The sequence below is a fragment of the Corvus cornix genome, chromosome Z, assembly GCF_000738735.6.
Source record: "Corvus cornix cornix isolate S_Up_H32 chromosome Z, ASM73873v5, whole genome shotgun sequence".
Classification (NCBI taxonomy): Eukaryota; Metazoa; Chordata; class Aves; order Passeriformes; family Corvidae; genus Corvus; species Corvus cornix.
Genome location: NC_046357.1, coordinates 60,428,101 through 60,453,425, shown reverse-complemented (window position 1 = coordinate 60,453,425; position 25,325 = coordinate 60,428,101). Strand labels below are relative to the sequence as shown.

General features: G+C 36.9%; 2 long non-coding RNA genes across 3 annotated transcripts in view; one reads left to right on the top strand and one right to left on the bottom strand.

Annotated features, from left to right (window-relative positions):
- Positions 1-8,776, top strand: part of LOC109143697 — a 105,596-nt gene extending 96,820 nt beyond the window's left edge. For both annotated transcript variants that reach the window (XR_002044014.2, XR_005603922.1), the window contains exons 3-4: positions 4,767-4,909; positions 5,293-8,776. This is a non-coding gene — a long non-coding RNA (uncharacterized LOC109143697). The remainder of the gene's footprint in view (positions 1-4,766; positions 4,910-5,292) is intronic.
- The window catches only part of LOC104685187, a 75,181-nt gene that overhangs the window by 14,917 nt on the left and 34,939 nt on the right, over positions 1-25,325 (bottom strand). The gene's annotated exons all lie outside the window — the stretch shown is intronic.

Here is a 25,325-nt window from a genome sequence, read left to right as displayed (position 1 = left end):
TATTCTGACACAAAATAAATACTGTTATCCCTCCTTGGTCTGAGGAATTCCTTTAGGCTTGTGAGTTTTCTGTTTCTAATAAAACAGTATGCTGATGGTGGAATATGTAATGCCTTTGGATAAGGTGGAAAAAAATAAAGTGTGAATAAAGACTTCCGGCTCCACCAACACATGAGGTACCAAGAAATAGGTGGCATTCACTTCACTACTGGCTCTAACTATATCTTTTAAAGTAAGAAGTTTAGAAGTCCTTTTTTGTCAGATTTATGAAACCATGATTCTGTGCCTTGTAATTCTTCACTCTTTCTTTCTGCTTCTGGTTATTTTTCAGTTGTGTTTTTTCTGATAGACCTATCACAGGATCACAGTGACTGATACTGACCATCACCTCCTCACATTGTCTAGACATATCCAGTAAGGTTTCAGTGTCTCCAAGGACAGGCATACTACAGCCTCCTGAGGAAAGATGTTCCACTGCTTGATAACCCTCACACTGAAATCTCTTTTTCTTCTGTTTAGAATTATTTTCACATATCTCATTTGTGTCACTTGCCTCTTGTCTTGTCTCTGGACACCACTGAGAAGTTTGGTTCTTTCTTTTTAATGCAGTCCCCTAAATATATATACACCCGAATAAGAGCCTCCTGAGCCTTTCCTCCAGGATGTACCCTCACAGCTCTCGCAGCCTCTCTGCCTTGTGACAGATGTTCTGGTCACTTCATCATCTCCGTGGTTTCCCAGAGGACTCTCTCCAGTATGAAAGAATACTAGAATAGTTTGAGGTGGAAGGGACATTTTAAAGGTCATCCAGCAGCGATCAGGGACATTTTCGACTTGATCATGTTGCTCAAAGGTCAGCCTGATCTTGAATGTTTCTAGGGGTGGGGCATTGTTGGGGTTTTAGGAGTTCTAGGTTTTTTTTCTGTTAAAGGAATTTTCCCCATACATGTTCCTAGGGGGACAAATTGCTGGGCACTTCAGAAAAACAAAAGAGCTAGCCATTGAGGTGGGATGCATCTGGCTACTCTTTTGTTTCACCTGGGTGTGTGGACAGTCGGTCCCCAATGTTTGGACGGAGAGGGAGGCTTCTTTCTTCAGCTGCTTTTTTTCCTTCTGCCAGAGAAACCCCAGGATCCCAAGCCTGCCTTCCCTGCCCCGCTGGGAGCTGGGCTGTGGCCATCCTGCCCCCGCCATTGCTTCGAGCCTTCGCTGTGTTGTAGCCCTGCTCGCTCTGCCTGCCCAGACCACCGGGGGGTTCCCACCGCAGCTCCGCAGTTTGGATACATCTCGTCTGCCACCCGGGATTTGTGCTTGTCCCTGCCGTTCCAGCCTGCTGTTCCCGAGGGTCTGGCCGGACACTGGGATAAGCTGCCCAGGGGTTTGTGAAGCTTTTGTTCCATCCCTTCCCGGGATCCAGGGCACCGGTGCCGCGTGCTCCCCGAGCTCGCTCCGGAGCGCCCCCTGCAGCCGCGGGGGAACCATCGCACCTGCCCTGCTCACCGGGAGCCGCCAGCGCCCCTGCCGGCTGCGAGCGGAACTGCACCCGAGGGGAAAGGGCCCGACAGCCGAGAGGGCTGGCACTGGGTTTGTGGTTCTGTTTGCTGTTACTGCCATAGTTGTTGTTTTGTTAGACTGGTTATATATATATGCATATATATATACGTATTGTAAAGAACTGTTATTCCTGTTTCCCACATCTTTGCCTAAAGGCTCTTGATTTCAAAATTATAATAACTTGGAGGGAAAGGGGTTATATCTGCCACTTCAAGGGAGGCTTCTGCCTTCCTTAGCAGACACCTGTCTTTCAAAACCAAGACAGCACACCACTCAGCTTGGTACTGTCTTTGAATTTGCTGAGAGTTTCACTCAATCTCTCTATGCCATTGATGATGACAATAAAAAGCACTGGTCTCGAACCCCAGAGGGACACCCCTTTTCAATGATGTCCATCTGGATATTGAGCCGCAGATCACTACGCTCCGAATAGACACCTTCCAAGCAATTTCTCATCCACTGAACAGTCCACCCATCAAATGCATAACTCTTCAATTTAAGAGAGAAGGATATTTTGTGGGGGACTGTTTCAAAGGCTTTACAGAAGTTAAGATAAATGACATCCATAGTTCTCAAATCACCTCCCTGTCCTCCATGTGCCTTCTGGGCAGCTTCTGGTAGCGTCTGTTCCACGATCTTCCCAGGCACAGAGGGCAGGCTGACAGGTCAGTAGTTCCCAGGGTTCTCCCTTCTACCCCTTTTTAAAGATGGCTAAATGTTTTCCTTTCTTTTCCAGTCACCTGGGTCTTCACCGGACTGCCGTGACTTTTCGAGTACCATGGAGTGTGGTTTGGCAACTACATCAGACAGTTCCCTCATCATTCTGGAATCAATCTCATCAGGTTTTATAGACTTGTATATGTTCAGGTTCCTCAGCTGGCCGTGAAACTAATCTTGTCCTACAGTGGGAGGACCTTTGCTCCACCAGTCCCCATTCTGAGGTCTATTCACTCTAGAGGTGTGGGAAAAGAGGTTGCCATTGTAGAATGAGGCAAAAAATTTGTTGAGTACCTTAGCCTTCTCACTGACTGTTTTTACCGGTTCGCCTGCCTTGCATAAGGGGATTCCACTTTCTTTAACTGCGTAAGAGGGTTCCACTTTCTTTAACCTTCCTTTTCTGGCTAACACATCTGTTATTCTTTGCATCCCTTGTCAAATTCAGCTCCACCTTCACCCTGATGTTCCTCACCCCATACATATACAACTGGACGGCATCCCTAAGGTCTTCTCAATATACCTGTCCCTTCTTCCACTGCCTGCGCCTTCACTTCTTTCTCATTAGTTCAACCAGCAGGTATATCCATGTATCTCTCTCGTGTGAGGCAGCCCAGCACTGAACACTGCACCCAGATGTATCTCATTTGAGTAGAGTACTAGGGAAGAATTGCCTCTTCTGATCTGCTTGCAATGGTTTCCTAATGTGCCAGAATGGTGTTGTTCCTCTTTGCTGCAAGGGCTGACTCAGGTTCTTACTGTTCCCTAATACCAAAGGGTCTTTCTCTACACAGCTGTACACGAACTGACCGGCCACCCGCATGGGTTTATTTCTCCTCAGCTGCAAGGCATGTCCCTTTCTTTTGTTAAGTGAGGTGGCTGTCTGCTCATGTTCCCAGCCTTTCCAGATTTCTCTCAGAGGCAACACGTGTCTGGTATATCATCTGCTCCTTCCAGTTTCGTTCGTTCCATAAGAGATTGTCATCTCTTTCTAATATAATCAGTGACTTCATCTCAGCAATTGTTTTGCTGCTTCTTACAAAAGCTTGTTGTACTGCATATTTCAACTTCTATCTAAATACATCAGCTTGTGTTTTCACTTATGGCTATTATAGTTTCGTCTGTCTCATTATACAAAGGTATTAAATGACTTCTGCTAGTTTACACCGACAGAAAGACAGCTATTTTGTTACCAACTCTGATGAAATTGAATCCAACTCACTCCAAATCACAATCCACTATTTTACTGCAGCATTTTAAAATTCACTTGTATCTCCTGCACAAGTCTGTCAAGAATGGCACTAAAAATCACAGCTTTAAATTTGCTTGCATCAAAATTAACAGTCATCTTACCATTAATTCCACTGGAACAACCAAGCCAAACGGTAAGGGCTTAGGAAAAATCCTGCTGTATGCGATTTTTAAATATTCAAGACTGAGATAAATAAAAAGATATTTTCTCTTGAAGACTGTGTTAGTGCTTTTTTTTTGGGTGAAGGCTTTATTTGCCCCAATATTCCATATTAAAACAGAAAGCTTTGCACCAGTCTAGGAATTCTCAGAAGATAACCATTTGTTTTCCTTTTTTAAATACTTAAAAACAGAAAACACCTTTACAACATTTTTTTTAAAAAAAAAACAAGAAAAGGTCTCAGTCCAGGAGTTTTAGCTAAAATTTAGCTAGAATTTGAGCATGAAAGTGCAATTTATACTTCTGTACAACATATATAACTGTACATGTTGGAAACACATTCAAGATACAGATGCTATTTCCCATCTTTATCTCAGATTTTTAGAGGAAATCTGATCATCTATCATGTCTAAAAAATACCATTACCCATACTCAATTCAACACAGAGACTTTAAAAAAATTAATTTATAGTATAATCCAAATAAACAAAAAGCAAAACTTTTAATAAACTATAAGAAGTGTTTATCAAATTTTTATCTTTTATTCCCTGTTGCTTCTACACTTGAAGCAAGAACTACAAATTAAATTTTTTAAACTTTTTGCTTAAAAAACACTTGTTGTAAGAATTTATTTACTTTCAACATATGAACACCAGAGCAATTCTTCAGTATCAGAATACCTCAGCTTGTATTTTGACAATACGATCTGATCAACTTGTTGACAGGAAACCAAAGTACAGTTTTCAGTCCTGTTATTCTCCTGCATTTTGGGGGTCTGGCTTATTTTCCTTGAGAAATAGGGGGAACAGCAAACGTGCATCTTATTCAATAGGTAATTCACAGGTATAAAAAAACCCAAAAACATATTTAATGAACTATATGGAATTTTCGTTTACGGAGTATGAAATAAATACTCTGAGGATGGAGACATGTACTTTACATTCTCAGACTAGGATTTGTAGATTATTTTTAACTTTCGGTCAGGAGAGAAACAGCAGAAAATGTGTTCCACTAAGTTTATCCATACTGGTTTTCACTTTATTGCATTGAGTTGTGCCAGTTTTACCTGTCTTTGAATGTCTTTACAGGTTAATCAGTGTCCAAACAGAGAGTACTGACAGTAACTACAATCTTCTTTTCCGGCCTCTACCAGAGCCTTCTGAGTAAAGATCACCCTTTGCTGATTTCCTCTTACTATTCTGAGGAACATGGCAATTATCTAGAAGCTAAGGTAAAATACTCTTTACTAATAAAATAAGAAATCCCTGACAGTGAGAAGACTTTGTTCCACATGCTGTATTTTAGGACCAGTGCCTAGAGTCACTATTTACGTATATGTTTCTTAACACCCAGTCAAAATAAAACCCCATTTTGCTTCTTATAGCCATTAGTTCAAACTGGTGCAATCTGTTTATGGGAAGTATTGTCAGTTTTTCCCATGTATTAAAAGGGCAGAAAACATCTGGACTCCATCCTTAGTGATTTTAAAGCAATGTTTCTCTTTAATTTTCAAGTTTTGAAGAGCAAATCACTACATCAAACTCATATTTATAGGATATTGAAGAATTATTCAATATTTTTGCTTTCTTCATTCTTTGCCTCTGCTTATCTCAGTGTTTTAGTTTTGCTGCCACTTGAAAGCATGCAATTGACTGATACAAGGCCTGAAAGAACGTGACAAAGAAAGTCGTCAAGTGCCTTTATGTCAGCATCTTTTCCAGATGATGTGCTAAAAAAGGTTCCGCATCAAGAACAGTGACTTGAAGAGAATGCATAATCTATATTTACACTTTTACTTGCATTTTAAGAAATTCTGCATTTTGTAGAAGTAACATCTAGTTTTAAGTTGCTGAATTTCCTTCAATTCCACTACTTTCCATGCCTCCTCCTTTTTCTTTTCACACTACTGAAATGAGAAAGATGAAGAAACAGGTATTTGTTGTGTTTCATTGATTAAGACACAAAATTTGGGTATTTAGGGAGTGATAATTTAGATGCCTTTGTGTAAATTGGAAAATAACAAGTTCTTTCTTCAGAATTCAATAAACACCTCAGACTCTTAAATGCAGAGCCAGTTTTTTCTTTTTTATATTTTTATGCTATGTCGATTGTTGCTTAAACTAAAGATTTAGCAAAACAACAAAAAATTCAATTTTAAACTCTATGTATAAAGAAAAAATATTTGAATGAAAAAAATTAGCAGATTGCATGAATTTGACAGTGTCCTTTAGTATTGTTTATAACTAAATATCCACAAAGTGTATATATTTTAGTTACCAGCAGATTAAGGCACAGCCTGTGCCAAAAGTTAATATGACAGAGGACTGCGCTGTAGATTGTATGGTACAGACAGTAAGAACCATCACTACCAGAGATGTTCAAAGGGGCACATAGAATGGAAAGATTCACCTTGGGCTCAGGCAAGAAGAGAGGTAACCAGTAAATGGCAGATATTTTTGGCTTTGCTGGAGAGTGCCATGTACATGCCACACAAATTACCTGCCACAGCTGACAAATCAGTGGTAGACTTTTTTCTTTCATGTAGCTTTTATTGTATTCAAAATTTCTTAAGTGATTGGCTATCAGATGGCAGGTCACACAAAACAGTTATTCAGGACTACTTAATCATGTCCTGTTACTTGGGTGAACTATCCCTCTACAATGTTGCAAAATCTTGCCTTATGACTTGTGTATGAAATTATGAGCTCTATTTCTAGCTTACCAATTTGTCAATGTTTTTTTGTATGTATGACCTTTTACACTGTTCACTTGCTTTTAAACTTGTGTTCCTTCGTAGTAAGGATGAGGTTTCAGCAGCTGGCTGAGTAAATCTAAGACATCTGCAGAGGGAGGTTGTTTTATGCTGTTTGTGGCTTAGTAATTCTAGCATGTTTTCTGTCTCAGCTCTGCTACTATCTGTTAGCCAACACAGCTCACTAACACAAAAACCCACTTCTTCTTTATTGTGCTGAACAGACCCAATAGTATATATGCAAATAATATAATCAGAACAAGCAAGAGACAGTTGTGAGTAGAGAAGGTTATAAAAAGGGAAAAATATCTCTTAAGAGATATGAAACAGATTCATGTACCTGAACATAACTGACAAAACTGACTGAAAATCATGTAAGCAGAAAGGAGAACACCTCACACATCCTAGAGAAAACACATTTTAGAGTAGAAAACCAGCATCGCACAACTGAAGTGGGTTATATATAATCTGTGAGTGGTGACTTTCATTTTTTCCTCCTCACTAATTTCCACTAAAATCAGATTTTAAAAGTAATTGTTTTAAAAGTACAATATCTAATTTCCAAATAACAAATAGAGATGAGGTGTACTTGAACAAGTATGTACTTCGCTAACCAATCAGGATTGAAAAAAAAAAATCCTTATTCAAGGTTTATCTAAGATTATCAAAACAGATGGAATTTCACCCTTTTATCTGGCAAAAGTTTAGAACATATTAAAAAGTGTTCAGTACTGATTATAAGAATAGAATAATATAAGACTAGAATAATCTTTCTTCTGTTCCACAGAAGAAATATAATTCTACTATTCTTTACCCCATCATGTGTTTCATTTTTCTGTAAGGAAGCGATTGTAAGGAGATTATATATTGTCATCAGGTCAAAGAAAAGATATTTTAGTAATGACTCCCATGAATTTATTTGTTTGATAACATTGTTGCTGCAAAATCCACTGACATGAGTTTATCATGAATATCAGTTTAATAAAATTTTTTCAGAGAAAAAAAATTCTGGTTCTACACATCCTGTTTTGAGACTCTCATTGGATTTGGTTTGTTCTAATTTTGTCAAGAGACTCTTTTTCAAGAGTTATTGGAAAAGGATGTGCTTTTTCCTGAAGCAAACAAAAAGAACAGCAAAAAAATGGTTAATAATATTTAAATGATCAGCAACAAGTTTTTGAGTCAGATGAAAAAACCATGAATACCACAGGCAGACCTTGAAAATTAGGTTCCAAAAGTCGTAACAGCTATATGATGTAAAAATAGTGCGGCAGATCAGAACTATTGAAACTGATAGGTTTTGCTGAAATGTTTATGTTTCAACAAATGTTTTCAGTAGTAGTATTCTTCAAATTTGTGCTGGTCTTACTTCAAGACTACTAGCTATTGTGGAATAGCCAATCGTCTGTGAATATGGATGGAATATTTGAAATTATGATTCTGAATAAGGGAATAAATTCCATTAATCTATTTGATATATTGAATGCACAAGCATTACACATTCCTTTAAAATATTTACTTTGTTTGGTTTTTTGTTTTGTTTTGAAATGGAACAGAAACCATTTTGAAACCTTAAAGTGTTTTATTGAGGGAAATTATGTTTCACAGCTGTTGCAGGGAAAAAAAACTAAATAAAAATAAAAATAAAACCAAAATAATAAAGATAACCAAAATAATAATAATAATAATAATAATAGCCAAACTGCCAAAACCACTCCAAATCTTGATTCAATATTAAAATAAGCAGCTAATTTATGACATAAAATTATTACTGCAAAAATGTAGAGATAACTGAGAGACAGAATCCTTTGAAAAATATACAGAAAACATACAAAGATACCCTGAAAAGTGTGTTAAACCAGTGAATAGAGAGGTAGGGCAAATAGAAAACCAAACATGAAAACATCAAATCATCATGAGATGCTATAAGAACAGCAGCCAACCGTGCTAAAGAGGATGCATTCTCTTACCTGTGAGTAGGAACAATTAGTATGATACCAGTTAATTTGGTGCTTTGCAGTGGTCAAAAGTGAGACTAGAACATCTAGAATGAGACTGTGGAAAATAACTGAAATACCCAGTAATGCATTAGTATGCTCTGTGCCTGTATGTGTACAACATATTCTGCATGTACCAATTCTGGAATGTGTATTGTTAAACAATTCATCTCAGTAGGTGTTGCTCTCTTGTGGATGTAAATCAAAGCTAAGTCTCTTACTAGCTTCTATGACATGGAACTTTTGTGGTTTTCTTTCCATATCTGAATTTTATGAAGTGCCTGTAGGTGAAGTATACTGATGTATGTGCCAGAAACAAGATTAAATAAACTACAGAGATTTGTATAGAGTTCAGTTGTCTGGCTTTTTCTTTTTTTTTTTGCTTTACACCCATTCATATGCTTATACTAATAAAAAAGGATAAAGAACTCTGACATTGAAATGACTTTAACTAATCTTACTGCACAGCTTCATAAAATCTGGCAGGAATCCATCAGAAATGGCCTGAACACCTGTGCCATATGGACACAGAGAGGCTGCTGTGGACCATATGTTGGGAAAATGGCCCAGGAAGGATTACCAGTCATTGGATAGGCAGCATGAGGAGCTATGCAAGGAGAATGTCTATCAACACAGCTTCACAACCCAGAATTATCGGCATTTGAGCCAACGGCTGAAATAATCTCATGTGTATGGTCTGGTAAGGAAGAAAGGCCTATCTAACCAAATGGTGTCTGAATACATAATTCATAGACTTTAATTGTGGAATATCAGTGCAGTCAATGTAATTTATAAATAATGACTTTTAAACTAAAATCAACTACACATGAGCTAAATAACCAAAAATCTCCCTAAAAATTATGCAAACTATAAAATATTGGCATTATTACTCAGGGAGGAGGAAGGGGGTGAAGATGAGGCTGTAAGAAAAAAGGTAAACAATTCTGATGCAAAGACTGCAGGCCCATATGCAGTCTTTGAAAATGTAAACAGTCAATTCTGTGCAAATGCAATTGAAAAGGTGTGGTGGCCGATTGGCCTGTGGCACAAGGGACAGAGAGAGCTCTTGGTAAGACAGTCTCTGGTGCCAGAGACTTACCTGTCAAGGTTAGGGTGACCGGAAAGGCTTCTCCCAGGATGCATTGTTCTGTTATGTTAATCTATCCCAGTTGAGCTCCCCAGGTCGGCTGTTAGCCTCTACCCCTTGTCACTCCCCCAGAGCTTCCCCATGGGTCCGCATTCCCTAGTCCCACCTTTTCCCTGCCCCTGGATAAAACCTCTGAGTTCAGCATTGTTCTTGCCTTTGCCTCTGGAAACTTTCACAGTGTGGAAGCAATAAATGCTCCTTTGCCACGCAAAGATGCTTCCCATCTCTTTGCGACTGGCTTTATACTGAAGCCAGCCATGTGTTTGTGTGTGCGTTCATGCATGTGACCTGCACAGAGCCAGACAGAGACAGTAATAAAAAGGTAAGATCCACTTCTTTCTTTTAAATACAATGTATTCTTAGTTATGAGATATTCACCAAGTATTCAGTAGAGAATGCTCTAGAATTCTATTAAATAGAAAAGAAAATTCACATGGTCACATGGTAATAGTTTAGAAAGAAAAGACATGTTTTAAGGAAAACACAATAAGGATACAGAAATTCAATCAGGATTATATAATTTTCATATTTTTTCCTATATTTTTAACTACAAATTAAATTAATATTTTATTTTGTAGTTCAGTAGCTGTATTGCTACCTGAGGAAACATACCAATTTCAGTGACCTTAAGACAAATAATTAGTGCATCGCTAATGTTATGGCATTTTGTGCGTCAGACTTGTTAAAAACCAGGTGCCTAATAGAGCATTTCACCTGCATTCCCTGGCAGAGCTTTCTCATACAAAAATCTCATGCTTCTGAAGTCATTCTTTACCTGGAACTTTTCCTCACTCTCCTTTGAAGCAATAGGTACAGAAAAAAAATAGTATTTATTGGCACCTAAAAGAGTCATGCCAGAAAAAAAAGATTATACATGTGCTGATGAGCACTATGAACTAGTCTTAATAAACAAGCATTGTCAATGGTAAAAAGCTTACAGCAAACCAACAGGAAGGTTGTAATTTCTTGTTCTTCTATATTTATAGCAGTTTCTTTATTGTCTTACGCTCTTGCAATTTGTTTGCCTCTCTTTAACCCCAAATATATCACAGCCTCACAGATGCGGTGTTCAGAAGACTATTATTAACCAAATTTTCAGTTTCCACAGATAAGCTTGAGAAGAAATGGAGAAATTATGAACCTTGCAAGAACAAATAATGACATTCACCCGAGAATCTCTTGACACTCTTCTATTATTAACCCACATTAAGTGTACCTTTATCTTAGACATTGCATAGGAAAAAAGATAGTGGTTTTTTTATTTTTCAAATATTATACTGTTCCCTTCCTTTCAACTTTTCTCTCTCATTTTCATCACTGCCTCGTAAAAACAAAAAGAAGCAAAAACTGAAGCAAAAAAACCCCATCAAAACATTAGTAGCTCCTGAGACAGGAAAATCCACCTTGCCTGTAATACAAATGATGATTGGCTTGAGCAGTTCTGCGGTTGTTCCTAGATGTGATCATTTCAGAGAAATGTGAAGTTTTGGAAACAGGAATGTCCTGTTTCTGAAGCCTAACCCGCAATAAAGCCTGTCTCCTGACAACCACATCAACTGTGAAACCCGGATCCAGAAGAAGCAGTTGAATGACCAACTGCCACTGGAATTTTAAGGAGAATTACACCCTTAAATCAGTCAGGTATTTAGAAACTTCTTTGAGTTTAGTGATCATTGAATGACACAGCTCTTTCCTTCAGAAACATTAATGAGGAAATGTCTCTTCATTTGCTACAGAAATAATAATTTAATCCTCTGTCAATGTGTGGAATATTATGGAGGGAACAGAAATGTATTTGCTTTCATTATGATCATGCCAAAGGGAAAGTGTCTAAAAACCCACTCACCTCGTGTTATTAAGTGGGAGAAGGAAACTCAAAATCACTATTCATTTTGAATCACATAAAATAATCATGTCTAATTGGGACCTTATTATTTCATTATTCATCTTGTTTTGTTGGGAGTAGTCCAAAATATTAAGTCATAATATATAGTCTATCACAGAACACTCTGCTATGTGCTGGCACGTCTATTGGTTTCAAAGATTTTCTTCCTGTTTTTCATTTGCATATTAGACGCTGTTGTTTAAAAATAAATCACTAAAAAATCACCTCTGTTGTGGACAACAGTGTGTGTGCACGTGCAGTCAATATAACTACCTTTTGCTTTGGGCTTTAACATTGTTTGATATTATATGAGATTTCCATTAAATTATTCTTAAAAGTTTGGAATCCTGGACTGATAATACTTTTTTTTTTTGTATTCTTTTTTTTCTAAAATGTTATAATCAATTTTTCACCCATTACTGTTAGCATTTTAAATAAGCAATTACACTTGCTTCCTTATGAAAAGTTATGTTGTTATCCTCCTTTGTCTGTGGTTTAGAGTGCGATGTAAGAGGTTGTTTCAAAACCCTTGACTCCTGCCATGGTTTCTGAAGTCCTTCCTCCATATTACAATTAAATAGTCCATTTCTGAGTGGCACCATTCAGACCCTTTAAAAAAACCTGACCTATATGTGCTGTAACCCAAATGATCGTTTTGAAGTCTAATCCTCAAGATCACTGAGATCTAGTTTCTTAAGACAAATGTTTTCTTATAGTCACTGGTTACAAGTTATTTTCCTCACACCATATTTTCTTGAGCAGCACAAATGAAGAAAGAGAAGATACAACAAAAGTGCTCAGTAACATTCAGCTAAAAAAAGGACAGTAAGCACCATTTCAGCATTCACAATGGAAATTGACAGTAATCCCCATTAAATACACTCAATGGGAATGCAGAAATGTTAGAACCCTGGGTTTAGAAAATTTAGGTTTCTGGGATATATATAACAATATGGAGGATTTGGGGTATGGATTTGTTCTTCTTTTCTCCTTCTTCTTCACAAATCTGGGTGCTCTGGTGTTAGGTCAAAAAACCAGCAGTGCAGATCATGAATAGTTAGTTATTGGATTATAGGTAAAAATAAATTACTTGGCATTCCATAATTGGGTAATTTGGACCTTAAAAGACCTTGGAAGTTAGAACTCCAGAGCCATTTTCCACCTTCTTAACTAAGAACCACATCCTGTGCAGCTGTGCTATAGATAAGAAAATAATAAACATCTAAGTCCGAAGAACAACCTAGTGTCTCTGCCTTTTAAACCAAACTCTGAGTAAAAGAACTCGCGAAGCAAAAGTAAAGAAGAAAAGAAATGAAACAAGAGAAAATCAACACAGAAAGAAGTTTCAGAATTGATATAAAATTGGCAGAGCTTCACTGAAGTCAGTGGAATTTTGCTGAATTACATCACTGAAGCATTTGGTTTCCTGGCTGGGGGGAATATAAAGTTTTTTAAACTTAAAATAATAATGGATGGGTTTTCTCACAAAGGACAATAGCTTTTCCATAAAAATGTTCTATCATTTTTTTTCTAATACCTGTCAGCTGAATCAATCATGTGAAGTGTTCTAACTTGTAAAAAGTTAAATAAGATATTGAGGCAAAAGTAGGATATCTAGTTGTAGAGCAAAATGTAGTTGTCCACTGGAAAAACCTAATGGATGGATTTCTCTTCCTGAAACAACCTTGGTTAATATAATAAATGTTGCAGAAAGAAAAGAAAGGAACTACAAACTGATGCCATGTAGAGGGCAAGAATCTTCAGATTAATTAACAAAAACACCATGAAAAATTAAATTCTCAGGTGAGGTGTAAACGTCTTAGTGATGACAGTATTTACTGCTGTATCTAGCAGTTACTTGTTGTATTAAGTTATCAGATGCATTCAATAACATTTAATGCAAAGTTAGCAAAGTTGCTTTTAAATAAATTCTAAACTTGAAACCATTATATATGTTTCAGATCTGTCTTCAGGAAATGTCATGTGAAAAAGATCTCATACCATACTGAAATGTTTTATCAAATATGTCTGTAGGCACATTTGATTGTTAAAATAATTGTCTGATCTTCCATGGTAACATGAATAATATGCTGTATCTGAATTTTTACAAAAAATTTTATATGCTTCTAGAAGAACTCTGTAGCTTCCCTGAATTTTAGTAGTCAAAAAGCTAATACAAGCCCAGCAATTTATGCACAAATGTCCACTGGAAGAATGTTCCTTATTCCTTATCAATCTTTGCATACTGTAGTAAAATATTTCTGATAATTGTCACATGTCCAATGCACCAATATTTTCAGGGGCATACTTACAGCAACAAAGACTTTTCCAAGGCCACAGGAGCTTCAAGATGTTCTAGCACTGACATTTTGAGTTATACTGGTTCCAATACGGATTTTTGCTTGCTCCACAATCCTTTCAGGGTGTACTTGCTGTGATGTGCACATAACCATGGCCAGAGATGCTTTGAAGTGTACCTCTTTCCATGTGGATATACACCCTACTTCACACTGGAGTTCCAGCTTGTCCCACACAGCAGCATGTGGGGTATGCCCAGCCCCTGCCCTGGAGGGATCTCTGCTGAGATAAGAGATTTCGTAATCGTCCAGCAGGACTCCCTGGAAAGGCAACCACTTCTTTGGTCACCACAAGAAAAGACAGACCCACAATCCTTTAGGAGACACTATGCAGATCCTTCGTAACCCGTTGGTCCTCACCAATCCCAGATCCTCTGTAACCCATTGGTCCTCACCCATCCCCTGTATCCCTATAAAAGCAAGCCCTCTGCCCCTACGAGAGAGAGCTCTTGTCCCTGGCTTTCCTCTTCGCTGGAGGGGACCCACAATAAAGCTACCTCATGTGGAACCAGCCACACGAGCCTCTCATCTCTCTTTCTGGTCTGGCCTGGAGGCTGCCCCACAGAGCTGAGCTGGAATCACGAGCTGACAATCACTAAAGAGCTGACAGCCTCTGCAAGGGCCCTCCTGCCAGCAGCTGAGGGAAGACACCGGGCATCGGGTAGGCGATTCCTTTTGGGACCATCTCTCCAAACTGGTCACCTCTTCCTGGGTCAGAGCCGCTGACCCCCCTCACCAGCTGTAATACAGCACACAAAAAGCAGTAAAGTCCTAGTTACCTGCCAATCCAGGCAACAATTTATTAAAACAATCCCAGTCACAGTACAGAAGATAACAAGGACTACAGCAAACAGCAAAAGCAAAAAGTAACTGGGCTTCAATACACAGTCAAGCAAGCAAGCCCCATGGCAAGTACAAGAACCTTTTAGCTACTAGCTAAACAGTTATAAATTTGGGCTGGCACACTCCAATCAAATCTGTTGCCTTTAATCCTTGAGCCCTATGCTGGGTTCCTAAAAAAGACTGCTGTGGTTTAAGCCCCATTGAGAGCTAAACGCCATACAAATGCTCACTTACTACCACCAGCAGTTGGGATAGAGAACCAAAAGCGTAAAAGTGAGACAACTCATGTGTTGAGGTAAAACAGGTTAGTAGGTAAAGTAAAAGCTGCAAAGCAAAGTAAGGAAATCTTTCACCACTTCTGATGGACAGGCAGTGTTCAGCCATCAGGAGCATAGGGCTCCAGCATGTGTTAGTGGTAATTTGGGAAGACAAATGCCATCATTCCATATATGCCCCTCTTTCTTCTTCTCCCCTACCTAGCTTTATATACTGATGCCATATGGCATGGAATAATAGCCTTTGGGTCAGTCTGGTCAGCTGTCCTGGGTCTGTCCCCTCCCAACCTCCTGTGCACTGCCAGCCTCCTCACTTGCATGGAAGCATGAAAAACAGCCTTGATGCTGTGTATGAGCTGTTCAGCAGTAACTAAAGCATGAACATGTTATCAACTCTATTTTCATCAAAAATCCAAAACACAGCACCATGTGAGTTACTATGAAGAAAATGAGCCATATCCCACCCAAAACCAGTACAAGAAAGAAAGAATAGTAGTGATGGGTAAGGTACCATGGATTGATGATCTATATTCCATGTAGACCAGTTAAATAGAATTTTTATTCAGTGATCTTTCCCTACTTTGTTCCCTTTCATTCATCGCTTTTCTTCCTGATGCTGTGTTTATTTTCATTTTACATTTACTGTTCAACATAATGTCCTTCCCGCCTCCCATTCATGCTCTGTAACCTTATCTTCTTTTCCCTTACCATTTCTTTTATGTTCAAAATACCACTGAGAAAACCTCATGGGCAATCTCAAGACCACTGTGCACAATGGATGCCAGGAAAACAAGGCCTCTCCTACAATTTCTACCAAAAAAATTAATTATATTTCAAATAAAATATCCTGTGGATGTCCTCATGTTGTCAGACAATGTACCTGTTGTAGACTTGGATTTGACTAAAGGCAAGAACTTTTAATTTAAAACTTTAATTTTAATTTTAAAACTCAAGTAAATAGAACCTCCTATTCTTTCATCTCAGTTTGAAGGTAATTCCCCTGCTAATGAAACAAGAAAATCTTGGAAATTCCTGGAAAAATTTCTTGCAAAAATGAGGATGGTAGTGGTGGCTTGGTAAAAGAAGGTATATCATGGCATCTTTAGTGTTTCATACTTGTCTAATTTAGGGTTTATTTTCCATATATATATTTAATGCCTTTGGGTTGCACTAATAAATATGAAGTCTGAGGGCATGTGACCTTATTTTTATGGTTAAATGAACAGTTTGTTGGGGCTTCTACACATTCATTTCTATGTAAAAGGAATTAATGAGTCCTTTATCTCCTCTGACCTATCCTCTTGCTCGTCATTGATACTCACGGCCTTCATTTTTCAGTTTGCTTAGTTCTGTTTAACTGTTTTATCATATATATTAGTTACTAACCTCTTTCGTAATAGATTCCCCTTCTTTTTTATAGAAATTATTTTCTTCCTTAAGGGTTATTTTACTGTTTAAATGTCTAAATTTGTTTTCCTCAGTTGGAACTCATAAATGCACTTAAGAATCTCACTACATTCGTGAAAAATAACTCCCAAAAAAGCTGGATTTCTTTCTTTTTTTCCCCATCATATCAAGATGTTGCTTTGTTTGCAACTTTTGTACACACTCAAAAACATTTTCTGTGAAACTCTGAGAATTAAAGTAATTAAGGAAAATTTCCAGCTGGAGGAGAAACTGTTATTGCCAGTGTCAAATTTCCGTCTTCAGATTGGCAGTTGATCATGATACTGAAGAAGGGAGCGACGAAAGACTGGAATAATCACACGTGGCATCAGTATTTTCTGAGAAAACTTTAACGTGGAAGACGTGTATTAAATTGTCTCTTTAAATAAATCTAAAGTTAGAACCAAAAGAAAGTAGCCTGAAAAAAGTGTATGTAGCTGAGCTGGAGTTCATTTTCCCATAGCAGCCCTCACCAGCTTTGCATTGGTAGCTGAAAGAATGTAGATGATACACCAGTGTTTTGGCTCCTGCTAAGCAGCACTGGCACAGCATCAGCTCTGTCTTTCCAACAGTCCATCAGTTGGCAGGGGTTTGGCAAGATGCTGGAAGGGGAGCTGACCAAATTTACCACGAGGACATTCCATACCATATTATGTCTACTCAGCCATAATAAACTAAGAGAGAGGAGTAGGGCTTGTGCGGAAAGAAATTGAGGATTACATCTGTTACTGACATTTGTTTTCCAGAGCAACCAATACGCGTACTCAAGCCCTACTTCCCAGGAAGTAGAACGACAGCACCTACTGGTGGGAAGTAGAGAATAAACATTTTGTTTTCCTTTGCTTCTGCATGCAGCCTTTATATTTGCTTTATAAAACTGACTTTATCTTGACTCATTGGCTTTTTCCATTTTATTTGCTCCCTGCCTGTCCTGCTGAGTGGCTTGGTGGGCACATGCCAAGGAATGTCAGGAAATGCATACATTAATTTATTAGCAAAAAATTCAGTGTTGTAAGTACTTCAAGGATGATACATTGTGATATTCTTTTCTGTGCACTATCATAAGCTGGCTGTTTAGTTTTCTTTCAAGAATATTTATTGTGGGTGATGAGGCAGGAGACAAGATGAACTCAGTTTGTGTTTTAGAGAAAGGACAAGCATGTATCTCTGACAGCTAGAAAAATCTGGATTTAGTTTGCAAACAAGTGCATTTGATAAGAATTCAGTGAAGGAAATAAACAGGAAAAGCAGGTTATAATTTTAAAGCTGCTATTCTTCTCTCCTCCCTCTGTCTCTACCATTCTTGAAGAGTAACAGAAGTTCAAATTAGTCTCAGTTTATCCTTTTCCCTCATGGCCATCTGGTCAAATCATAGAGGGCTAGGCAAAAACATTAGGAAAGTGACACAATGGAAATTGAGTGACAAATACAGATGCTGTTATATCCAAAGGATAAACAAGAATAGAAACAACTAGAAAGAGGTGGAAATATACAGACCTCATATTTATAGTCACTGATGGTTTAGAGCTTTTTAACTTTGTAACTTAAACTAGAAATTAGAGCACCTAACCAGAGCAGATAATTTTTGTAAAGCAGTTAGGTATCCACCAAGTGGACTGCAGTGTGACAGTAAAAGACAGGTTAGCCAGCGTAGCTTCCACAAGAGATCTAGTTGTGACAACAGGTAGATGAATTAGACCGTACAGTCTGTGTTGCTTTTTCTGCTTTGCTTCCAGCATTAGAGCTAGCATGTAAGGCTGCTTTGGATACGTGTGTAATTTTACTGGGGCCTGAAATGGAGAGACTTTGGGAGCACACACACAGGGAATAATGGCAACTGTTCAATTCAAGCCATAACACCAACAAGAAAAGACAATATTCACTTACTATACTTGGACAGCCCCTGGAAATCATTCAGTGCAATTAAGACAGCAGAGATATTAGAATAAAAGAAATGGTTTTTTACTAGTGAATACTTTCTTATGATCCTTTACACTAATTTGAATATTTCACAATTTTATTGTGAAAAATGTGAAGTAGGAGTGCAGCTCCTTAATATAGAAGCTTTAAGTAACATGTAACAGGTAAGATAATGGTATATGTGAAAGCATTCTTACTCTTCTCACTGTTTGAAGCCTGAGATTCCATGGTCTTACTGGTGCCTAAATTAAGGCAGGTGTTCTAAAAATACATTTCTACGTCACATAGTCTTGATGAGACCCGTGCTGTATGAATTATTCAAGTTTAAATTTCTGAAAGTGCAGAAGAAAGATGATGCAATTAAACTTGTTGGAGGCCTAGGAAAGAGACACAGAATTAAATATATGTAACTGTTATCATAGGAGAAGATAAAAATATCTTACTTTTAACTTCTTCAAGCATCTTGCTTACACACCAGTTTTAAAGGACAAAACTTTACAAAATTACAGTTTGGGAGGCACACTTATTTGCAGAGGTGATTCATTTCAGCAAGGGTCAATTTCTTAAGTGATATTTCATTGCCTTTTCACTCTGGGTTCTGGGTATCATGAAAATAATATTTGTGACAGACATGTTAAGGTAATTTACACATGCTAACTTAACCTAATCAGTTTGGGACTTTCCTGATAAGATACCTTTCAGACCTGATAGTGTGTGAATATCTAACATATTGTCTTTGATTTGTCTTGTTTTACCTCACACAGCAACCTGAAATGTCCAGGTTTTTGCTGCTACTGAGTGACAGAGAAACACTAAGTCATCACTCATAAATATTTTTCTTATGAATATTACTGATATACTAAGGAACCTATAAATATAAACTACAACTGAGTGGTGGAATTCCAAAAGTACTGGTATGCAGCACACAATAAGTTTGCTCTCAGAAACCAAATAATTAGCTAAGCCATTTAGGTTTATGATGTTTGGCAAACAAGAGTTTTTCTAGATATTTCTGAGCTGAAACTTTTGTCTCCACAACCCCTCATCCTTCATCTATTTGCTTTCATTGAAATCTACTTTGAAAGACTCAGACTTAAAAAAGACTGTTGTACAACAGCAGTTTAGAAACTCTTTGTGAGTCTTTATTTATTTTTGTTTGTTTGTTTAAAGGTAAATATCAGAGATCATTTTAAATAACACCGAAAGCTAATGAAGTAAAACTACAGTAAACATTGCTTAAATGCAGCCACTGTTAGATCACAGAATACCAAGGTAATGATAAGGTGTTAATAGTTTCTTCATGCTAAGGCCCATCCATGTCCCACTGAGGTAATGAAGAGATTTTAAATGATTCCTCTGTTGTGATTTAAATCTATTCCTCTGTTGTGAGAAAATGTTATGATTTCTAAAAAATGAACTAATATCAATAATGAAATTTCATGCAGAAATAGTATATGAGATCAAAAATCCTGACATGATTTCATTTCAGAGATGGCATTCATATAAGTACATCCTAATTCTTCCATAAATATCAAATAGTTATGAGAATTTGAGAAAATTAGCCATCATCACCTAATGAAGGGAGCCGAGAACTCCAATTTAATTTAGAAAGTTGAGACCTAATAATGAAGTAGTGGCGTCATTCTAATGAATTCTGATATAACACTTGACATGGAGCACTGGAACTACCTGTGACTTCCAATGACTTGTCATTTGGAAAGCCAAATGAGTAATTCAACAGTTACTGCTTTTTTTTAAAGTTTATTTTTCCTCATTTGAAGCCGGTTTTAAAAAGGAAAGGTTATCATCTCTTCTTGGTTACTGATAATTTGTACATAAATCATAATAAATTTTATTTACCAATCAATAAGCTAATCATTATTTTCTGAAGTCATTACTTGCAAATATGTTTCAAGATTTATATTTTCATCTGGATTAATTGTATACAAGGAATCTGTTATGAACAGTAGAGAATCCAATAAGAAAAACAAGTCATCTGTGTACTACTTGCTGCAATTTAATCTGGGACCCTAGAAAGGACTTTAGCCCTTTAATATGGTTATTGCCCATATTTTACAAGAAGAGTGCAGACTTAAAAAAGCCAGCTCCGCAGTATTTTCACTAATCACACACACGCACGTATAAGCAAAACAAGTAGTTAAAAATGCAAACAAATAAACAAAGTCAATATATTTCAGGTTTACTCCATTCATGTATTATCAAGTACAGGCTTGACTGATACGCAGATTTAGGAAGAGTTTGTGAAACTTCATTACGGAAAAGAATATTGTATTTTTACCCCTTTTTCAATAAACATGACAATCTATTCCCCTTTACAAAGCTTTTGTATTCCTGGGGTGGAGGAGGGGAAGAGAAGTAGTTACAAATAAAGAAGTATTTAAGTGAATCAATTTGAAATTTTATTTAAAAGTGAATTAACGGTAGCTGCAATTTCTAGACCTGAGTGTTCTGTTTCTCATAGTTTCACAGGTAAAATAGAGAACCAGAGAGGCAAGACTGTGCATAATTATTTTTGACACCCTTGCATGTATTAGAAATTATCTAAATTGTTATTTAATTCAGTTAGTTTTTTGAGTAACTGACTTAACATTGAAGTTAGGCTACATTGTCATATCATGAAATCTCAGCAGGGAAGCATTCTCATTGAAATGAATGCACATTCATTCAAGATAAGAATGAGAAATGGCAAAAAAATTATGCTTTGTGGTATTACTGCACTGAGGGAGAAGAATGGGACTCTGAAACTATTTTATGAGGAATTTGGCAAGATCTTACTGCTGGCAATATATATACAAATCCTGCAGTGAGCATGTAAATGTCTGAGATGGCAGAACTTAAAATGCGTAAAAAGTAAAATTGGATAGAGGAATAGCAAAGGGATACAAAATCAGATACAGTGAATTTTAAGATTTTTTTTAAAAATCTCATTTTTCCAGGAATGAACAGATCCTTATAAAGACAAGAGCAACAACCCCCTCAAAAAAAAAAAAAAAAAAAAAAAAAAAAGCACTTTTAGTGCATTCAGTAGATTTTAGTGAGATGGTCAAATTCCAACTTCTGCAATGAGATGGCTGACACAAAATCAATACATGGTGCAAAAATGCACCTTGTGTTCAGTTTATGGGAAAAATATCCTATCCAGAGATGAGATTTTTGACCTCCTAATTCAATAAATTAAACTAGTAGAAGACTAAAATACTGGCTTGCATAAAGATTATCACCATCAAGTAGTAACGCTAAATGTATGAAACTCAGGATTACTTCAATACTTAGTTGATTATAAGGCACTGAAATATCATTTGCTAAACAGTTTCGGACTTATTTGGTTATAACATATATTGGATGAAAAAGTATATGCAAGTGATTCAACAGTTGCTTCACAGGACTGGTAGTTTTTAGCTCTTCTAACAAGAAATTGGATGACATCCTCTCTTAGGTCTGAAGATGATACCCTTCTCTGGGAATAAAATGTGTTGAAATTACACTTGCCCTCCTATTTTTGTCTCAGAGACTAAGAAATCTGACATCTTACTGCCATTATTTGTGCAGAAGAACTTGAATTGGATTTTTCCAAAACAAATGATTAATGTATAAGAGTTTGCAATTTAATACTGGGGTTTTTTTCCTTGCACAAGAATCTTGATCCTGTTTTCAGCAACCGATTTAACATATAAATTGGCCAAACTTGGCAAAAGTCAAGAATATTTAATAGGATACAGATGGTACAGCAGAAAGCAATATCTAGAGATTTGGGTGACTTGAATGCTCTTTAGCCCTCAACCAGCTGCTTTGGCTCAAGTGTGAATGAAGACCTTTTAAGAATCAATAAGTGTATCTTATGTTGTGCCTAAGCATTGCCCACCCAGCTAAACTGACACCAAAAACAAAAGCAACCATATGGTTTTAAGTATATTAATGAACAGGGCACTACAGCTTGATACTCAAGATTAAATATGTTAATTTAGTATCATCAATTCCTTGCACATTGCTAATTTCCATCAGCCATCTAATACAAAGAAATGTAATTCTCTCCAGATTTTCAGTTTTAATGGTAACAGAAAATAAAACAGACAGCAATTGCCTGAGGCTAGAGGAAAATGGAAGAGACATTCAATTTCTTCCCTTACAAACCATAATAAAATCACAGTCAATAGATTTTAGTTATTGGAATCATAAAACAACACTAGATGCAGTTAAGAATTAAGTCCTGTGGGGCTGTAAATGCTCTATGTGGTGTTTTCAGGTTGTAATGAATGATTACTAATTACAAGGCTCAGATTATATTGCAAGCATTTAAGTGCTGATGTCCCACTATAATAAAGCAGAGAACCTCGAGCAGTGTCCTCCTTTATTTGCAGCAGCAGTCTGCATTTGATGAATTGATCTTCAAGTTCCTAATAAACACTAAAACATAAGTGATGGAGTGGATTCCAATTATAAATGAATTCCTAGGGCATTAGATGCTGGAGGCAATATCCTAACAATACTCCATGCTTTCCTTTAGCATTGACTTGTTATTACATTCAGAGGCTCTTGTGGTTGTGTATATCAAGAGTAGTATTACTGCCACAGTTCAAACTATGTACAGCTGTGAAATCTTCTTGGAAAAAAATAAACGAAAAAAAGATACTAATCTACCCCATCACAACAGTACCAACAATCATGATCAAACATACAAGTAAACAAAAACTGGAACATGGGAAATTCTGGCTGAATTTCCTATTGAAAGGGAACTGTGGGGGTGATTAAAAATGGCAATATTTAGGGATGCACTGATCATAACCATAAGCCACCTGCTGTCATTGGACCTGCTGCAAGTCGGGGCTGGGGTGACCCCTGAAGATCCCTTCCTACCCACTCTATGACTGTGGTGAAATTTTTGTAAGGTTCCTGTCAGTCCACTTCTCTAGCCTGTCCAGGACCCCTGCAATCCTGCCTTCCTGCATATTAACTCTTTCTTTCAACTTGAACTAACCACAGACCTTTTCATCCACCCAGTAGTTCATCATTCATGCTATTGTCAACCTGTCACATACATATCTCACCAATTTGGTTATAATATTCTAAAACTCAAAAGACACAGGTTTGTTAGTGCTTTAAACCTCAATTTAGACAAAGTTACTCCTTTTATGAGAAAAGAGAGAGTGTAAGCATGTTTACCTATTTTTAAGTGGATTTAAACAGAATAAATATAGGATAAAATTAATTAATTTCATTAAATATTGTTTATGAAAGTAAAAATTCATGAATAGATCAGTACTTTTGAATTTCATTAAGTTTCTTTTTTTAGACATGTAAGTAATTTCCATTTTTATATAAACTGGCTTCGAAGAGTAAGTGTTAAACTTTTTCAGAAAATGTGATTAAAAGTGTACGATTATAATGACAACCTTAAAATTTACAAAGATTAGTTTAAAATGTCTGCACAGACATTTGATAGATAAGGCTGGAAGGGACATTTCTTCATTGTGCAATTTTTTCCTCATATCCAGCATGAGTGTCTTGTTTCAACTTGTTCCCACTGCCCCTCACTCTTCTGCCCTCTACCACTACTACTATGCAATATAGTTAAAAAATCACATTGAATTTCACAGTAAGTACCTTCATCTAAAACATGTAATCTATATTTTAAATAACTAAAGACACAGAGTGGGTTTAAACACAATTTGTTGCAGGTGAAAATCCATCAAAAAATCTCATTTGTAGAAGCTCTTGTTTAAACTTGCAATTTCTATGGGATTGTTTTTGTGTTGGTGCCTTTCCAGCAGCCACAAATCATGAGGATCTAGGCATCCTTATGGCTCTCTCAGTCTGCTCAGTATAGAGTCAGGCAACAGAACTGTCAAAAAAGTCCAGTGACTCTTTGGATCACAACTGTCATTGTTAACAGTTGCTGGTGACTTATTAGCCCTCATTTTCCTTGTGAAAATAGAGGCATTTTAAAGTGCTACTGATAGGAGTGCATTCATGTTGACACTACATGTCAAATATCATCAACACACCTGCACCTGTCATGAGCTACAAAGTGTGCTTCTCAAAAGTTATGAGAATACTCTTCTGTTTTCATTACATGATTCATTATATTCTGAAAACAATTCTTTGCAATCTTTATTTTGTCCTTTTAAGCATCTGTTAAATCAAAATTCACTTAAAGGAAAATATCATTCATTTTCCCGCCTTCTCTGTTTTCTGTAACTCCTCTGATCTTATTCCAAACATCATCTTCCCATCTATAGTCTTTAATTTTCTTTTTTTTTTTTTAATTAGCTTTTAATTCTCTGGTTTTCAGTTGTGTTCCACTTGATCTGAACTTACTTCATCTAGGTTTCTCCCCTCTACCACCAAAGATATTTGTGAAAACAAATTCTGAAAGCTCTTTTTTTCCCAGTTAAAGACCACTGTCATTGTCTCCTTCCCTTCACCTCCTAATAGTTTTTAGTGTTCAAAAATAATATTACATTTTGACTTTTTCACCATCCTTCAAAATATGGTGAAAATCATAGACAGAAACTTTTGTGGTAAGCTAGCATTGCCATACGACTAACATAGTTTTGCAAAACAAAACCTTGGTTTGTGTTTCACTATTGTTTCCTGCTCACATCTAGCTCACACTTCCCCTTTTGGCCATGCCTATCACTGGGGATATCATCAGTGGACTAGCTTAATATAACAGAAAGAAAATCTTAGGATTTTTCCCGTACAATATCTTCTAATAAACTGTCATGTCTTTTTCTCAGACTAAGATTAAAAAAATAAAAAAGAGCAAGCACATGCTAAAGGATGCTTAAATGTTCCATCTTAAACATTGTGAAATTTAGGTTATTGAGCCTACCTAGTGCCATCTCTGAAATTAATTAGCAAGTCAGCTGCATTTTTTAAAAAATGTATATTCAAGAGATGCAAAGTTGTAATGGCCAAATCACCTGTACTATTTTGTTGTAGAAATAAAGTTGCAGATTAACAGTTGTGTTAAGGTTTGCACAGTATAGAAAGAAACTGAATAT